The sequence below is a fragment of the Hydra vulgaris genome, chromosome 02, assembly GCF_038396675.1.
Source record: "Hydra vulgaris chromosome 02, alternate assembly HydraT2T_AEP".
NCBI lineage: Eukaryota > Metazoa > Cnidaria > Hydrozoa > Anthoathecata > Hydridae > Hydra > Hydra vulgaris.
This window is the reverse complement of record NC_088921.1, coordinates 11,069,435-11,075,000: the sequence shown is the minus strand read 5'-3', so window position 1 is coordinate 11,075,000 and position 5,566 is coordinate 11,069,435. Positions and strand designations below refer to the sequence as shown.

Sequence of the window (5,566 nt, the reverse complement as noted above, 5' to 3'; positions counted from 1 at the left end):
AGCTGAAGAAATTTGGTGCCTTGTATAGCATGGTTTGGATGTATTTATCGCCCACCAAAATCAAAAGTTATTTATAATGCCAAAAAAACATGTTAAAATAAACACACAGATAGTGACATATCCAACCAAGCTGACAATGAAATAAACAAAAGTATACAAATAGCAAAAAATGGACTAAACAGTAAAATATACGCCGGTATACTCATATGTGATGATAGAATTGTTGACCTTATTAAAGATAATGGCATTCAAAATGTCATGGTTCCTACATTCATCCAAGCAAATAAAATGTCTAAAAATATACCTGATCTTGTCATAACTGAATCATCAGACCGAATCCAATACATAGATAATTTACCACCACTTGGATGGACTTTTCAAGGCCATTTAGTACTAAAATTTAATTTTAATTTATCGTGTAATAAAGATAAATATAATTATTTAACATTCAGGTGCAATCACCATAAAAGTGACTTTAATTCCATGATTAAATATTTTCAAAATGTTGATTGGTCAAAAGAGTTTAGTAACTTAAATATAAATGAAAGTTACAACTTATTGTTGAAATCATTACAAATATATATCAAATATGATTGTACCAAAAATGATATGTAAAAACAAAAAGAAACCTAAGATAAATAAATAAAAAAAGATTATAACAAAAAAATCAATCTTCAAAAAGGAAATACAAAAAGGTAAAATCTCTTTTACAAATACAAAAAAGACTAACAATTAAAAATTTGAACATAGTTTAGCTTTCAATACAAAAAATCCAAAACGTTTGTTTACTTATGGTAATAGTTCACGCAAAATCAAACAAAGCATCAAATCAATTCAAAATAAATTTTGAGTTATAGGGACAGATGGCAGATTTATTGCTGACACATTTAATGATCAATTTTAATCAGTCATTAATAACTATTCAGTTAATAAAAACTTTCACTACTTTTAGATTGTACAACTGAGCAATTATCAAGTTCTTTTCCAAAAGATGACATCAAAAGTAAATTAAAAATATAAACCCAAATAAAACACCTGGACCGGACAATGTCCATCCACTAATATTAAAACAATGTGCTGATGTATTAGCTGAACCTTTCACAATTTTATTTAACAAACCAGAAAGATCAATTCCTCATGTACAGCGTAATGCAAATGCTACTACATATTTAAGGTGATACTAGTGTGATACTAGTGAACCAAGTAAATATAGACCAGTTTCTCTTACATCTATTCCATGCAAATTAATAGAAAGCTTAGTAACCCATAGCATTATAAATTACCTCTCAAAACTAAATTTGTTGTCTCAATCTCAACATGGTTTTATAAAGAATAAAGCATGTGTTACAAAGTTATTAGAATCCAATGATTATATTACAAAATGCTTAGCTAAGAAAAATGCAGTAGATATGATATATCTGGGCTTTTCAAAAGCATTTGACACAATCTCTCATACCTTATTAATCCTCAAGCTGAAAGCTTATGGTATTATTCGAGACTTTCTTGATTGGATTATACTCTTTAAATACTCGAATACTCTTATAATTTATATCAATGACTTGGCTGACAATATAAAATATGTCTGATTCTAAGTTAATAAATGAACTAAGAGTAAATAATATTCTTAGTAATACTATTGACATACAAACTGGTTTAAATAAAATCATGAAATGGACAAAAGTTTGGTTAATGAAGCTCAATCTAGAAAAATGTAAGATTATGCATATGGGAAAAAACAACCCACACACTAACTATTTACTTTAAGATCTTGGTATATATGTTTTAAGTAATGCTAAATATTTTCACCAAGTTATTCATGCTAGTAATAAAGTTAACAGAATGCTTAATATGCCAAAAAAAAAACTTTTGTATCAAGGACCAAGTTAAACAAAACATGTCAGACCTAATCTTGAATATGCAATCAATACTTGGTCTCCTTACACAATAAAAGATAAAAAAATTATTGAGAAAATACAAAAATGATCTACAAAAGTACAAGGTATGCAAACATCTTGGTTACACAGAGAGATGTATCTTGCTGCAAATTCAAAAACTTATGAATCATAGAATAAGAGGAGACTTAATTCAAAGGTTTAAAATCAATAAAGGTCTTGCTATCATTAATTTGCACACTAAATCTATTATTCGCCCAGCTCAATGTGGTAAAAGAGAACAGCTAGTACAAGAATTTAAAAAAAAAAATTTAGTTATAGAGAAAAACGGGGGCGATTACATAGAAAATATATAAATTTTTTTTTATTACATGTTACATGTTACAGTTTTATAACAATGCTACAAATGCCATAATATTCACTTAGGATCTTTAGGATGGAGAGATGAATATAAGAATATTTACTTGAAAATAAATGTATTTTAGTTATTTTTATGTTTTATTTTAGAGTTTAATATTTTTATTTTATGAGTTTTAAATTTTTACTTATATTTTATGAGTTTCTATATTTTTATTTTATTGAAAAATTTAGTTAAAGAGAAAAACTAAAAGGAGTGATTGCATAGAAGTTTATTGATTATTTTTATTGAGAAGAAACTTTTTTACATGGGTTATGAAGGCATTTCTATTTGTCATTTTGTAGAATATTTTTTTAGTTTCAACAGGAAGAGAGTTCCAACAGTGAACTGATTGATACTTGATTGACCTAATGCAATTATGTGTTTGTTTTAAAGGCATAGAGACTACAATAAGATACAGACCTAAGTTTATGACTATGAATAACATTTGTGAATATAAAAAAGAGCTTTTTTAAACATAATGCCCATAATATAACGTGCTAATATAACTTTTAATATAATTTTAAATATAATGCCCATTATGTATCATGCCAATAATATGCCCAGCTGCTTCAATAGCTCTAATGAAGCAGCTGGACTATTGTGTATTATTGTGTATTTTTGTGTACAGCTGTATTATTGTGGATAATTTCCAATACAAGTTCATAGTTTGATAAATAAAAGAGTTTGTCAAGTTTTAAAATTTTAGAAAGATTATATAGTATGTCAAAACTAAAACTATTAGATTGAAAGTGAATAGTTCTTAATAATTTATTTTGAAGATTTATAAGGGCTTTTTTTAATAAAAAGATGAACTTTGTCCCCATATCTGTCGGCCATAGTGTAGAAAGGAATTAAAAATAGCATGCAAAATATTCACAAGGGTTTTGTGATTCACAAAATGACTTTTTTTAGTAAGAATTCAATCTGCTCTACTTAGTTTGAAGCTAAATAGTTATGTTAAACTTGTTATAAGCTGAATAGGAAAGTTGTTTAAGGAAGGAATATCCAAGAAAATCAGTAAAATAATTGAAAACCGAGTGTCAATGAAAAAAAACAATAACAAAAAAAAAACAATTTTTAATAGGAAACATATATAAATTATATTATAACAATTGCTCCTTTTTCAGATGCAAAGTGATCTCTAAATATACTGTATAATACAATACAGTGTATTGTAATTCTGTGAAAAACTATATTATAAATTCTTTCTTAACCAATCAGCTAGCATAATGTACAACACTAATAACAGCATCAAAAAAAGTAATACCCTCACATTTTTAATTACCCTTAAAATACATTTTACCCTTAAAATACATTTTACCCTTAAAATAGTTACCCTTAAAATACATTTAATTAAATGCATTTATTTAATTGTAAAAATCCTTACTTTAAGAACGCTTGTTTTTGATCTGTCAATCACAGGAATTTTTTTGGGAGATAAATGATGACAAAGCTTTGAGCATTCTTTTCTGAAACTGTTGCTATAACTTTCATTGCTGTTTAAAGTAGGACTATAATGATGTCTGCATAAAAATAATAAAGCAAAGAAAAGAAAAAAAAATAACTTATTTGACTATACTTGTTTTTATAAAAAGAATTTAACTATGTACATGTAAATTATTATATAAAAAGGCTTACATTTTTATAGTTCCGTGTACTTTAGGAAAATAATTTTTTAAAATTTTAGATTTGCTGTTCTTTCATTTTCAAGAAACTTTAAATTGTTGATTATATTTTTTGAAAGTTTATGAGTGTTAAATTCTTCACTCTTAATTTGTAACCAAATAACTCAGTTACAAAAGACAAAGTTCATCGTAAATATAGGTATAGACAAAAACTTTTTATTTTTATCTTATTGCAAAGAACAATTTTTCGTAAAAGTAAATAAAAATAACTTGGGTTAAAATTTTTTTGGCGAAGAAAGCGAATTTTAATATTTAATTTTAAAAATTCGCGCGATTAATTGTAAAACTAGCAGAAAGCAACGCGTAATACGGCTTACGGTCGCTCTGTTACAAAATTAATTTTAACGGCTGTTTTTCCCAATTTAAAGTTGCGAAAACTTAACTAATACCCTTTTAAAAACGCCTTCAATTTTTTTTTTTTTTTTAATTATTTACCTCCCCAAGGCCGAGAGGGCCACTACAGTCGAGGAGGCTACTTTTCGTGGTTACAACCCTCTCTCAACTCCATAACTCCAAAACACGAATCTCGACAAACAAAGTGCCAGCTACGCAGAGAAGCACGAACTGAGCGCGGTACTACCAGGAACGTGGTGGGGATCGAGCTCGAAACTTCTCGCTTATGAGGCGAGCGCTCTACCACTAACCACTACCGCATTGAATTGAAATTAAAAATATTAAACTATCTGTAAAATTAACATAAAAAGTATGAGGACGTAATATAATTTACCAATTATTTAACATTATTTGAGTAATTTACAACTTACATAGGTCGTATCAATGTAAGGCAGAACCATTTTCCTCGACATTCCTAAGTTCAACACAATACGTTTTTAGTTACTGACACAAAATAATAACACTTCATCATGCTTTAAATTGACGAAAAACTAAAACTAAATTCTTGTCTAATCGTTATTTATTGCGGTTCAACAGGAAACCACAATCAATTAAGTCTTAAATCCAAAAAAATCTTAAAATAGTTTTTTTACTATACTATCACATATATACTAACAAAATACTATCCCATTTTGCTAACAACAATGTTTTAAATTGGCTTTTAAAGGTTACGTTACGTTCATAGTTTTTAACTTGACATAATTTCATGTTTGTAAACCAAGCTGACCGCACCCGGGTCTTGTTAAGTCTGCTCAACACAGACCATTTTTTTTCATTTGTATGGCTTCTTAATTTCAATAGTTTTTAGTTAACGGCAATTTGCTATAATAATTTGCTGCTATTTACTAAAAATTCCTTTTGTTACTCGAAATTTAATTTTCTTAAATATTTTGACACTAATAAAAAGCCCCTCCCCTTTTTGCTTTAATGGTGGTCAGGTGAATAGAGTTATTTTTATTAGGAGTAATTAAGTTTTTGATGAAGACCTTTTACCAAAATAATAAAATGTAAAACAATGACTTACATAACAAGAATTTTTTCTTTCTTTCCTCAAAAGTGTTGCGAATGCAAACTAAGCTAATTAATTAGTTAAACACGTTAATAAAATTTAAGTAACTCAATATTTGACAAATGCGCAATATTCTCCACCATGTTTTTAAAGGTTTTTAGTTTGTTTCACTTAGAGTTCCCCGTTT

At 27.5% G+C, this 5,566-nt stretch overlaps 1 long non-coding RNA gene across 1 annotated transcript in view; it reads right to left on the bottom strand.

The window, feature by feature from the left end:
* LOC136076389 (uncharacterized) overlaps positions 1–3,992 on the bottom strand; it is a 4,753-nt gene extending 761 nt beyond the window's left edge. The window contains exons 1-2 of the long non-coding RNA XR_010636227.1: positions 3,931–3,992; positions 3,680–3,815 (exon numbers count right to left, since the gene is read on the bottom strand). This is a non-coding gene — a long non-coding RNA (uncharacterized LOC136076389). The remainder of the gene's footprint in view (positions 1–3,679; positions 3,816–3,930) is intronic.
* Between the last annotated feature and the right edge of the window lie 1,574 nt (positions 3,993–5,566).